This window comes from Semicossyphus pulcher, unplaced genomic scaffold (genome assembly GCF_022749685.1).
Source record: "Semicossyphus pulcher isolate SPU_LCO1_2020_fin unplaced genomic scaffold, fSemPul1.0.p SCAF_11, whole genome shotgun sequence".
NCBI classification, from domain to species: Eukaryota; Metazoa; Chordata; class Actinopteri; order Labriformes; family Labridae; genus Semicossyphus; species Semicossyphus pulcher.
In genome coordinates this window covers 18,931,038-18,945,145 of record NW_027211615.1, presented here as the reverse complement: position 1 = coordinate 18,945,145, position 14,108 = coordinate 18,931,038, and the positions used below count along the sequence as shown (strand labels likewise).

The window sequence follows — 14,108 nt, the reverse complement described above, 5'->3', positions numbered from 1 at the left end:
GTGCTCTTGCTGTCTGTCAGTGGGGTCCAGCTGTTGCCATTGATGCACAGTGAATAATGAAAAGTTGTTGGTTGTTGGCATTCAATTTATTTAAGATAAGATAATCCTTTATTGATTTACGTGTCAGAGGGTTAAGAACAAACAAGGGGAGAACTTGCTCCTCGTGCTACTTTGGCTCAAATTCAGCTCTGTTTTTTTAACCTCTCTTTACATCCTCACAGTTCACTGGAGTGGACTTGAAAGTCAGGAGATTGCTGCTCATATCTGCAGCCAGGAAATGAACAGTGAAAATCAGAGAGGAGTAAACGCCTGCTTGGACACACACAAAGGGCGATGTTTCTGCTCGCTCTCTGTGCAGCTCATATTATTTTATGTGTTGCAGTTTGTTTGTTTCTTGTGTTTAAAGACACAGACATTTGGCTGTGATAAACGTGACCATAATGTTAATAAGACGGCAGCTGAAGGTGTCATTGTAAAGATAGCTTTTGTCATTGCTCGGTGCCTGTGGGCCTCAGTGTTATTGTGTAGCTTTCCCAAATAGACAATTTTATTTCTCAGCATTTGTAACATAGGCCGATCCATTCGGCCTCTCAGGACACAGATTCATTCAGAAAGAAGCCTTTTGATTTTATGACTGTCAGATGACTACCGACTGGAGTAACTACAGTTGTAAGATTTAAGTCTGGATGACAGCGACTCAAACTTTGTAATCTAAGGAGAAGACCGTTGCTTTGTTTTCATATTTCAAATATAAAATCTTTAATCAATACCTTGACCCTGACAACAAAACCAACAGCACTTACATTAGTCTCCAGCAGACTTTTTATAATGGAGTCATTGAGACGGCAGCCAACTTTGACTACTAATAGCGAGTGTCTGTCTCTCAGACCCTGATTGGTCTCTGCTGATTGCTGAGCACTCTGTTCAAAAAATACCATTAAAATTGATGTATCATGCTTCCAAGTGTTTTTTCACACTTAGATAATGAACCACCCACATGTCAATATTTTTTTCTCACTCTGTGCAGGTAGGTAGCTGTTTCCATTCCTGCACAATCATCACAGTGGAAATCAGACTTTTTTAGAATAAAGAAACATGCCTTCATCTACCATGTTTCATCTTTAAAAGGAGAAAATGCAGTCATTGCAGTGTTCTACAGAATACTTAGTCCGACGTGATATATGTGACTTGGAAGTAGAGTCAGCAAACATGATTGAGCGTTCAATAACATCTCCCTTTTTGCAGCGGTTTCCCTGTCTGCCTTGCCTCTGACATATGGTCGAGCTTTGCAGCCAATCCAGGAAAATGTTAATGACAGTGTTTTTTTTGGCAGCACCTTAAGGAGAGACTGTTAGAGCAGAGATATGTGCCCATGAGGAAAAGCAGGTTGCGTAAATGTAACTGCCCAACATGATCAAAGCCTGGCAGTCTATAAGTTTCATGCAGTTTTAGAGAAAGAAAAAACCCTTTAGATGGATCCTTGCAACCCCATACGTTTTCTTTTATTCAGAGGAAGTGGATCTAATTCCCCCTTTTCGTCTCCCTCAGGCTTTCTAGTGTACTTCTATTTGAGTAAGAACTTGCCTACATTTCCCATAATGACTTTGGAGAACCCCCAGAGATGGTACATGAACATGCTGTGGGCTTTGTGAATTCTGTTTCTTCTCAGTTGGAAAACCTCAAACTCTGCCTTCACCAGGATTACTAAGATTACTGCTTTTTCTCACTACCTATATAGTCTTTAAATATCAACATGGCTGCATTGCATTCGGGGTCATCAAGGCTGTTCCAGAGTAGAGGGTTGCATCGCGACCTGATCTATGAAAGATTTCTGTTAGTGTGATTGTTCAGTGTAGAGAGAGAACTCTTTGTGCTTTTATTGTGTTAACATAGCTTTTTAGGTATTTAGCTGCAGAGGAAGTACCAAGACATTGCCACAGTTCATTTGGAGTGAAAATTGATCTTTATTTCTTTCATTTTACTGTGAGCAAGTCATACCTCAGTCTAATAAAGGAAGTGTACCAGGATTCTTTTTTAATTTGCTGTTGCCTTGTACTGAAGAAATGCCATTGTACTCTGGTTTCTAAACGGAAGCAGAGACTCTTTCACGCACAGACAGACGCACACAAAGACCGAGATGTGGTGACTTCCAAAGGCTGCCATTGCATACGAGTCACATGATTACCTTTTAATTTGTACAACAACAGCGCTGTTGTTGCGTTCAACAATGACAGCCTTTGAAGTGTCCAATTCAATGCAAACCTTCTCCTTTGTTGTATTTTTCAAAAGAGCAGAGCTTTCAGTTTTACATATAGCTATTGTCATTTTTTATTTTAACTCAGGAATTAATTTACTACCAGTCCCCAAGAGCTTTCCCAACTGCAACCATATGTCTTCAGTTTGACCTTTTCCACAGCCGAGTTATCTGCTGTTGACCTCTAATGCTCTCTCAGGTCTGTTGGAGAGCAGCCTGAGTCTCTGTGGAGTCATTTATCTGTTCTCCAGACCAAAGATTACGCTAATAAATCTCTTGATGCACATTGTTCCACACTTGAATGGATTGTTTTTTTGTTTTGTTTTTTGAGTGAAGGCATATGGGCAAAAATATGTGTCAGTAGAAACAAAATTTTCAAGTTGCTTGAAATTCAGTTTCAAACTAATACATTCAATTTCAAATTATGTGATACAAATTTTTATTTCAACTATTCAAGTTGAACATTTCAAATTCAAATATAAATTATTCAAATTCAGTTTCTACTGACACATATTTCTGCCCATAAAGGCCTGCCTGATTTTTTTCTTTATTAACAGATGGCAAACACAGGAATATTGGGGCCAGATTTCTGGACTTTTTCATTTAATTTTCTGCTTTAAAGCCTCACCATACTCACCAACTGTTATTGTTTCTGCAGGTGTAGACGGCAATACTCCAAAGAGCTAATTTGTCTGTGATGAGCATCCCCATCCACCAGAGACCAAAGGTACGGTAAGCTATGAAAAGCTCATTATGCTACGTCCCAGTAAACATTATGCCACAGACAAGACACACAGTGTGATACAAAAGCACAATAACATATGAGTCAGTCAGATTCTGCCTCATTATTTTATTGTTATGCTTCTGGAAATATTTTTTGGGGCGATTCCAATGTAAGTAATTGTTTTAACATTATTATTGTGAAAAGAATAATAAACTAGTAAAGCTGACTAACTCCACTGTTCCACTCCTGATGTGTAGCACTTGAACCTTTGATACACTGAGCCCACTGTGTGTATATGTTCATGTTCTGTGCTGTTGGCCTGCTTTAGTGGGGGGTTGATGGTCTGGAATTATTTGATACATGGCCTCATTAATTCAGCTTGACGTCCTGCTGTGTCCTCAATGAGCTCTGTCTGGCTTTGTTTCTCCTCCTGCAAAGATCTCACATTCTGTTAGCAAGCGAGACCAGGTAGGTCTCTGAGCAATTATGGGGTTAGATAGAGCCTGATCTCAAATCAGTGAGAGATAGGATTACTCCTGGAGGCAGGACCCCAGGAATGTACAGACCCCTCTGGTGGTCTGCTCACTGCTGATGAAACAGAGTTGAATTAATGGGGTTGCCCACTGCGAGGACTGATTACAACGACATACTCCCTTTGATTCCTGAGTGAGGTGACCGGGCACAACAGGCAAGTGGGTGTGGGTGGGGTTGGGCTTTGTGTCTGTGTATTAGTGTCTGTGTGCCCGTCCTGGGTCGATGCATCACTGATGAACAGGACTCATTCTGTGCTCCTTGCCCGGGTTCAACCCTCACTGCGGGGCTTGAGGTGTAAAATCATTCTTTGGTGTTTGTGCACTGTGCAAAGTTGCTCACACAGTGGCCTACATGGTCCAACACCAGTGGTAGTCCATGCTGCATTCAGCTTTCACAGTTTGGTAAATTAACTCTTGTGCTGCATACATTTCAAAAGTCTCACCTGTCATCACAAGCAGTTTATGTGTGTGCTGTGGACCATATTCATTGCATTTGTGTGATTCTGTCGGCTGCAGTCCATCCTGTGTTGAAGTATAATAGGGCTCTCATAGAGCAGAAATAGTTTGTTTACCACAGGTGTTTACCACTTTGTTTGGTTCTAGATTAACTTTGTAGTAAATTCTCAAAGTATACCAGTTGATGAGGACAGCTTGATTGTACCTGATAATCTGTGTAAAGGCCATCTACCCACTAATCTATAATGTTGTGGTTACCCGCCAGCTAAAAGGTGTCACCATCCGTCTCTGTGTACTCATAAAGCTCAGAGTGGTTTGGGGTTTTTCCATTAGTTGGTACGACTGCTCTTTCTCCAAACAAACTGAACCACATGAAGCTTGGAATAGGACACAGACTTGCATTTTCAGCAGCTTTGGCGCAGTCATCTGTTGCAAAGACAGTTTAATGCTCTTGTTCTAATTTAAACTAAAACGAGTAAGTGATCCAGAGTTTGTTTATACACTGCTGTGATGATTTCAGGCAAGGCACAACAACAACGCAGAGTGTGAGGAAAGACAAGAATAAATATACATCCAAATGATCAATGAGGCCCTGCTGCCTCCCAAGCCTGCCTCTTGAGTGTAGGCTGGAACACATCACAATAAGCTGTTTATTTTTTACCACATACCTGGGATGTAATGGTCATCATCGCCCTTGTTTGCGCAGCAGTGTGCTGAATACATTTGGCCCCCAGACAGTAAGCTGGAGCTGTCTGCAGGAATCATTCTCAAGGCCTCCTCAGGTAATGATAGATGACAAACTTCTGTGAGGAGGAAAACACATCTCCTGGTAGCACGCAGAGCCGCTCAGACAAAGTTGCCATCAGCTGGCAGCCGACCTGCTGCATAGATGTGGAGGGAAGTTTGAGGGTGGTGCTGAATATGAGCCTCAAGCGGACTTTGCAGCACCAAATCAGAAACACTTTATTAATCCCAGAGGGGAAATTTGAGCTTTACAGTTGCTCTGACACAGAGAAGCATAGAGAAATATATGGCAATAAAATAAGAGATAAATGCAAAAAAGTCTACACATAAGAGTTATTTACAAATGAACAGTGTAGGCAGTATTCTCTCAACATATTGCACAGTTGAATTATTGCACAATTATCCAGCTTATGTACATTAAGAGTTCAGTTCAGTGCACAGTTTAAAGTGATGTCTGTGTGTCAGACACTCAGAGGGAGGAGTTGTAGAGTCTCATGGCCACAGGCAGGAATGACTTCTTGTGGCATTCTGTGGTGCATCTTGGTGGAATGAGTCAATCACTAAACGTGCGCCTGTGCTTAACCAGCACATCATGGAGTGGGTGGGAGACATTGTCCAAGATAACCTGTAATTTGGATTTGAAACCCGGATTTTTTTTACACTTCCTGCACTTAATTTCCATTACAATCCATTTGACCTGTCATATAGCCATAATTGCAGTTACAGTAATGCTTATATTTGATAACATAGAATTACTATATTTGCATTACAATAATACATTATCCGTCATGTACAGGGACAGAAATTCAAGTGCAGGTTGTGCTTATGCACACATTTGCCTTTGCCTAATGGACCGTGCGCCTGTGCTTAACCAGCACATCATGGAGTGGGTGGGAGACATTGTCCAAGATAACCCGTAATTTGGACAGCATCCTCCTGTCAGACACCACCGTCAGAGAGTCTAGCTCCACCCCCACAACGTCACTGGCCTTGCTGATCGGTAAGTTCAGTCTGTTGGCGTCAGCTCCCCTAAGCCTGCTGCCCCAGCACACAACAGCAAACAGGATAGCACTAGCACCACAGACCATAGAACATCCTCAGCATTGTCCTGCAGATGTTAAAGGACCTCAGCCTCCTCAGGAAGTAGAGGTGGCTCAGGCTGTTCTTGTAGACAGCTTCAGTGTTCTTGGCCCAGTCCAGTTCATTATCCAAGTAAACCCCCAAGTACTTGTAGTCCTCCACAATGTCCACACTGACCCCCTGGACGGAAACAGGTGTCACCGGTGCCTTAGCCCTCCTCAGATCCACAATCAGTTCTTTTGTTTTTGCCACGCTGAGCTGGAGATGGTTTTGCTCACACCATGTGACAAAGTTTCTCACCACAGTCTTGTATTCAGCCTCCTCCCCGTTGTTGATACATCCAACTACAGCAGAGTCAGAAAACTTCTGAAGATGGCAGGTCTCTGTGTTGTAGTTGAAGTCTGTGGTGTAGATGGTGATGAGGAAGGGAGACAGGACTGTCCCCTGTGGAGCCCCAGTGTTGCTGACCACTCTGTCTGACACACAGTTTTGTAAGCACACATACTGCGGTCTGCCAGTCAGGTAGTCGACAGGAGGAGCATCCACCTAACATTCTTTCTTTTTAATGTATCAAACATACATTACCATCTCACTCCCCTTTAACATGCCACCACATGTGGTCAGTTTAGTTCTGGATTTTTTTCACACTTCCTGCACTTAATTTCCATTACAATCCATTTGACCTGTCATCTATAGCCATAATTGCAGTTACAGTAATGCTAATATTTGAGAACATAGAATTACTATATTTGCATTACAATAGTACATTATCCGTCATATACAGGGACAGAAATTCATAAGTGCAGGTTGTGCACACATTTGCCTTTGCCTAATGGACCGTCCTGCTGTGAGGAGATAAAGACTGTAAATTATGTTAATTTTTAGCCATGGATCATGGCCTGTCATTTGTTGTCCCCTACTGCCACAGTGTTTTAACATCAGTCAGATACAACAGGAGTAGCTTAATATAATGTTAAACGCTCTTTATAAAACCCTGACTGTGAGTCAGCTGAAGCTGGTCTTCCCCTCCCTCCATTATTAAGACAAGAAGGAGCCTCCACCTGCTGACAAAGGGGGAAAAAAACTTGAAAGTGCAGTGTATTTAGCTGTAGAGACAGAAAATGATGGGAGGAGTTCTGAGTAAAGCTTTGTTCTAAGCAGAAAAGTCATGTAGCTCATGATGTGACCTTTGACCCCGCTGCCATGTGGTGCATGTCTGATATTGTCTTTGCTGCTGAGAGTGATCAGGTGTGCAGGAAGGAGGGAGAGGAAAAAGCGGGGAGCAAGGTCACACTTTTCACAAGCCTCCCCCACTGCCTTTCACGGCACGGCCTGCGGAAGTCGCAGCTCACCCAGCCCAAAAAGGGCTGCCTCGTTTTTATTCGGCTGCACGGAGATGCTATTCAGACGCTGTTATCCGACCATAACAGAGGCGGAACATAAACTCACAAAAACACCGGCTGTCACACATATCTGGTTATATTCTTGTCACATAAACAGCGAAGCATTGTCTGCTGCATGCCCTACAGTGAAGGCCGCAGGGGGGCGGCCTGTGGCTAAAGGGGCGTAGAATCCAAAGAGCCTGAGACACACACACACACACATACACACACACAGCAGGGGTTTTAGCATGGGATGTTATCCCGGCCATTGAGACTAATATCTGTGAATGGGGCATGCTGCCACTTTAAGAGGTGTTGTGTCTCTTTTCCTTGAAGTGCCCTCAGAGACTGAAGCATGAACACATCATCAGGAAGAGGAAAAGTATGAAACTGCTTTATTTTTAGTGCCTCACTGAGGAGGAGAGATGTGGAATAAGGACAACACTCCTGTGTTTAAAATCATTTCAGTAACTGTCAGATCAGTTTTTACTCACAAGATAAAAATTCAGTCATTTGCAGTTTCAAAGCTACGACGCTGCCTGCGTCGACTTCATGATGTCATCATGAGCTGACAGTGATGTTTAAATTACCCGTTTTAAAAGCTTTTTTTGTTCAATATTTCAAAAAGCACATTGCAGCTTGAATAGGCTTTAGAAAGACGATTGAACTTGTTATCGCTTTATTTGAAGCTTTTCAACATAAAAAAACAACTTTTTAACTGGATAAAAAAATTCTGCTGTCCTTCCACTGAAAGTAACTCAATGTCTGAAGTATAAAACATCCTTTTTAAACACTGTTGGATGCAATTTATTAATAGAAACTTGGAACTGCAGAAATACTGAGCTTTACAAAATCAGGCTTTCAATAAAAGGAGTTACAGGGGTTGACAATGAGCACAATTTTCCACTGGCACTCAGGGCCAGTAACTTTCCAAATTCACTGGCCCTGCCATTAAAACCACTGGCCCTAAAATAATGTATTATTTCTGTATTATTTTAAAGTCAAATTGTGTTTCTCCTCATGTAAGGGTTCTTTCTTATTACTGAACATGTGTTCAATTGTGGAACTATTATAAACTGATAAAAATAGATCAAAATAATTATATGAGTATAAAGAGGCTTCTTTTACAACTCTGACACCTGCATGCAAGTAGTAATAGCTGCAGTTGTGTTATTTATAAGGTGTACCTACCTATTTCTGACACTGTTCAAATGTATGTTTAATTAGCGTGATCAGCCTGTGTGAGTAACTTTATGAAACAAAATCTTACCGTCTCCCCCTTCCTGTAGCCGTTAAAAGTAAGCGGTACGTCCGCTCTGTCAACGGTCGGTTTATGTAGCCACAGCGCTAACTTGACCGCAACAAGGTGCCGCTGATAACGGGAATACACACACTAATTGCCACCTCACATAACTGCCCATCTGCCTCAATCACCAGCAGGCGCATCTGTGATGGCCGGAGCGTCGCGTGCAAGTTTACAGTTTACAGGCAGGTGACTGACACATAGACTCTGCATGCACAGCGGTCAGTTTACTCTGAGCTCTCATTAAAAGCTGCACTATGTGATACCAGATGGACTTTTCCTGTTGTTCTATGTGTGGGAAACACTGCTATGGGTGTTACGTGGGTCATAACACTTGTGTGTTTATACTAGTCCGCGGTAACTTGCCAACGTCAACTAGCATGTTCTAGAATGACAGCTGCTCTGTCACGAGTGCAGTAAGTAGCGTGTAATGTGTTGTTGACAACAGTAACCAGTGTCTGCAGTGATGCTGACATCGGATGGAGATTACTGCGGGATTCTGCGTAGAAAGTAATAAGTCCAGTCCATCGGCACTGTGAATCTTGGGAGAGCTATTATATTGTTTACATTGTGGGCTTGTGGATCCTACTGGCACACCAGGCCAGTTAAATGCTTAATTTACTGACCTGGGGGTGAAAAACTAACAAAAAGAATATGCCCACCTGAGCGTCCCCTTGTGCTGCTCGGCCTCCCTGCAAGTGATGTCGGATTGATTTTTATACTGTGTATCTGAGATCTGGCCATGGAGAGACGTTATGACCAATATACCAAAGTTTAGTGTGTATTATAAGTTAAGAGATTATTGTAAGATCATTATTAGTGTAAAGTGTATTGTTTCATTCAGTTACCTCTCCTTTTGCCTTCCTGGTCGAGCTGTTGCACAGAGCAGCAGCTTCCTGTCCAGCATCAGTTCAAAAACACTCTGACATTGTGAGCAGCAACAGTCTGTGAGATTTCCAAAGATACATTTCAAGGGAAGCAATTTCTCTGCCTGGTATGAAAACTCCTTTTTAACCTTCATTACATCTCTGATCTGTGAGGGACCAAATGTCTTCTGCTGAAATTAATTTCCCAACAGGGACTCTTATCAAAGAACTCAGATGTACCTTCTTATCATCTGTGTTTAATGTGTCTGCAGGAAAATTGACTCTGAATTAATTGCGAGTATCATCTGCCAAATTGTTATTTGGATATCTTCCTCATGTTGACATAAACCTTAATGACCATCTGCAGAGTGCAGCTCATTATGGCTCATGTCTCTGTCTGCACATATGTAGGGGAAGTATCTGTTGGTGTTTCACAGTGCCGTTCACAAGCGTGACTGAGGTTGTTCTGCTCGAGGCAGAGAGAAACTAAAAGTGCATTTTTCCACTTAAACAGAACCTGAGAGTCTGCTGTCGTTTCTGTGAATGGTTACTGCAGAAGTCTTTGAGCAGAGATGAGAGCGCTCACACAGACATGAAGTAGCTGAACGATTAGCGGCATGCTACAGGTCATTAGCTGTTCTACATTTAGCCGGGCTCTTGACAACAAAGATTTGTTCTTCAGCTTCTATCAGGCGTATATGATGCAGTCAGGAGGCTCTGTCAGTAATCCACCGTTTGATCTGCAGGTTGTGCTTTTGTTGCACATGTACGACTATTAAAAGGATTCACGTGTAGTTTTATGGCTGAGACCCACATGTAGTGCAGATGTCAAAGCAATGCTATAGAGGCTTCACAGAGGTTAACACACACACTTGTAAAATGTGCATTCCTGCACCAAATGTGTTTCCCTTAACTCTGCCTGAAAAGCTACTTTAAAATCCTCTCATATCGCTCAGGAAAAACAAGTCACCTTTCAGTTTTAACTCCTAATGCTTACTTAAATAATCAGAATTCACATCATCCCAGCGGCTTGGCGTGTTGTCTGAAGTGTACTCGAGGTTTCAGACGAGCAGGTGTTCTTGGCTTTGGAGAGCAGCTGAAGAAGAAGTCGTCGTCCTCCATACATACTGACCTTCTGTGGCGAGACAAGCTGATGAAAGAGAAACAAATGTGTCAGAACAGAATCAGAATCGTGCAGCTGTCTCACAGGTGCTGCTTCAGATGCCTCCTACAGATTGTACCGAATGTATTGTGACAGCACACTGGGATTTAAAAGCAGCCAACATGCGTTCCCTTTAGTCACAAACCTTTTTCTGCCATTTCATCTCATCACGTCACTTCTGTTCCTCTCAGCTGGTTCTGTGTACAGTTTGGTCTACCTCCTCTGCTTGTTATTCAACTCAAAACCACCCACTGAGATCAGATTAAAGCAGTCATGTTGAACACTACACCATCGAGCTGCACACCTGGAGCAAAGCATGCTGGGATAGAGCATGATGTATGGATGGATGTAAGGTTCGTGGCCATACTGTAATCTGTTTTTATGAGGTGTTCTACAATGTAGTTTTTGCTTTGGTTTGTTTCTGCACATACTGTATGTCATTCTGTTTTTTCTGCATGTTTGCAAGTTCATCTTATAGAAAATGACCTAAGTCAGAGTGAAAGATCAAATCAGAGCCAAGTGTTTCGCTTTTCATTTGCGAGTCAAATTCTTCTTTATACATTTATTTCAGCTGACTATTGACAGAGGCTAGCGATCAAAACGATCGATTGATCGTTACCAAATGACATCTGCACCTTTTATATGCTTTATAAACAGCAACAATCAATGCATTTATGAGTAGGAACGTACAGAGTGAGATACACAATACCTGCTAATTTCACTACAACATTGTGACAGTGGAGATGCAGATGTGGAGCGGAACCTCTTTAGCCGTTAGAACACAGTGAGGAGTAAACTGATCCTGCTGTTGTTTATTTGGTTGCCAAGACTTCAGGAGTGATTGATGTGCTGTGACTCCTGTCACTGTTTCAGTGGTCTTCCTCAACGAGGAGAGCGGGCAAACGGCGGTTCATTTGGGGCAGAAATCTTCAGGACATGTGGAAACACTGGTTTTAGCCCAAAATAATGAATCAGTCCAAGAAAAGTTTGAATACAGTGATGAAATGTAACAACACATTTAAATGTATGGAAACATTTTTTTTTTTATCAAGTACATTAACTCTCATGTCTCGTCTCCATCACATCTGAAAAATAGTTTAGTTTCCCAAACTTTGCCCCAAATATTATCATTTTTTAATTCCCATTGGCAAAAACATGGAAAAAGTTTGTGATCTAAAAGTTCCACTTCCCTATCATCTCTGGAGAATGAAGTTTGTGACATGCCTGCAGTGATTTCAGCTCATCTAAGCTGAGAGCTGACAGGGTCACCCACCTGTGAGCCTCTGTCCCTTTCCGTCACATCACACCCATGATATCCACACTTTCCTCTCTCTTCTACCCACTCTTCTTTTAAAACTTTGTGTTTTACCAATTTGTCTTTGTCTTTACCAGTTCAGCCACTTGTGGGCTGAGAGGGGCCTCTTGTTTTGGTTGTGAGAAATCAATAGAGAGAGACTGCTCTCCCTGTCAGTGTGACCTGTCTGACGGCTGTCATCTCCCTTAATTGCTTTGCTAATATCATCCCCACTCAGCCTGGATCTGGGTCAGCAAGGCCCCTCTGCTGGAGCTGACTGCAGGCTGTGCCTCTCCATGATCTCCCTCCTCTCTCTGCCCTTTTATTTTCTCTTTCTTTCCCCTGTAGGATCATTACCCGGCTTTGGCTTCAACTTTTCTCTGAACCTGCAGTCACCTGACACATCACTCAACTTGTTGTTGCTCTGTCTTCTGTTTTTTTTCCACTTTATTACCCGCACATTCTCATGCGAATACACACACAGGTACACACAGAAACTTTAATCATTAACACGTTCTTATCATGGCCAACCAAAAATATCATCAAAATACTATCCGAGTGTGTATGTCACTGTTGTCAGTCTAGCTTGACAAATAACTTAGCCAGCTAACAAACAGTGTTGATTTTGGAGAACATGATGTCGGTCAATAAACACATCTCGTCAGTGAAAAGTAAACGGAGCTAGTGAGTTCCGAGACTGAGCATGCTCAGTTTCGTGTGTCTTCGGCAAACACCCATGCCCCCTTCATGCCTGCGAGTGTCTGCGCGAGCGTGTACAAGAAGGTTGACTGCAGTTCCCTCAATGTCCGACCGTGTCACTAGGAATGAGGATTTTCTGAAAGTTACATATCGGACCTGCAATGCAAACAATTCATTTAGACAAAATGGAAAAAAATACTTGTTTGGTGGCAAATGATTTGCAGGACAATCGGACAGAAATGTAGGCGTGTCAAAGCCCTATTCCACTGATACCCTTTTGTTAAAGTGATAGTAGATGTTGATGTTTCGAAACCAGTGAGAGGTCTGAGGCAGACTTGTATTTGCTTTGTTTCGGTCAAGGGGGTTGGCGTTTGTGAGACAAACCAAATGCTAGTGATGCAACGATCAGGATTTTTAGGGCTGATGCCGATTGCCAATTTTTTAATAGTGAGATCGGCCGATCACCGATCCCATTACTGATTTAAATGCATTTTTCCAAACTTTCTAAGATTCTAAAAATCAGAACACAGAGAGAGAAATTAATACATTATGATCTTTGTGTTATTGCTATTGATAACTGCACTGTTCAGAGCTATTAAGTGTGCTGCACATACTGTATGTAGACCGTTAATGGAAATAAACAAATATATAGGCTGAAACCTGTAGGCTCTGCAATCATATTAAACCACAAGTAAATGGGGCTCTCTGTATCAACTGTGTCCACAAGAGACAGTTCTGAAACACTAACCCTCAAAGTCCACAGGATCCGTCCCCGCTGCGTTCCGTGTGCGCCGCGACCTCTGGAGTCGATCGCGGCCATTCAAGTCAATGCTCGTGATTCCACAGCACGCGCCACGGTCCGTCTCCGGCGCGTCCCAGAAACGTCTCTCTGCAGTTTAACATTGATGTTATCGCGTGATTTTGCAATTCTCGCGCAATCTTGTGATCTCGCGAATCCTGCTGCTTGGGCCAGCGCTTTGCTGCGCTGCGGATCAGACACGCTTCCTGTGGGAGAGGGCTCGCGCAGACGATTTCTAAACTTTGGCCGAAGTGCCGCTGGTAATTCCAGCAGGTAATTCCTGTGTTTAAAAGCTCAGTCCTCTTGGCTGCAGCTTTTCTGTTGTTTACATCCATTTTTATGGCCACAGGCGGCCATTTTAAACATGGTAAGAAAACATGGTTGAGGGACGAGGGGCTAGTAATTGTGTCAGTGGCAGAGCTCTGAGCCAGGAACTGTCAGGACCTCATACTTTCCCTCTGCTCCAGGTTTAATGGAGCGTGTGAGGACCAAGGTGAGCTGCCCCGGCCCCGGTCTAGGCTCTGTTTAAACGGCCTCCCGTCCCTCTCTGATAGGCGCAGTGGAACAATAAGTCTAAGGTGGAGCAGCTGGAGAAAGCATTAGTGTTCAACCCCTCCTGCAGGTTGCAGTTTCAGCCTCACTGCCCTCCGTTTGCTTCCACAAGGAAACACCTCTTTTCATTACCTTTTACAATATAGCTCCTTTTATGGTACAAGTTCTGTTTTTGAAATTCAATAAATATTGCTGTATCCCACTGAGCCATAGCTTTCAAAATCTAATTTACCTATAAGAATGAATGCTATGTCTAACAG

The 14,108-nt window shown here is 42.7% G+C and overlaps 1 protein-coding gene across 1 annotated transcript in view; it reads left to right on the top strand.

Moving 5' to 3' along the window:
- The first annotated feature begins 2,924 nt into the window (after positions 1-2,924).
- Positions 2,925-14,108, top strand: part of LOC138585022 (kelch-like protein 29) — a 125,625-nt gene continuing 114,441 nt past the window's right edge. Inside the window, exon 1 of the mRNA XM_069657237.1 lies at positions 2,925-2,981. The gene's annotated coding sequence lies outside the window, so the exon portion shown is untranslated. The remainder of the gene's footprint in view (positions 2,982-14,108) is intronic.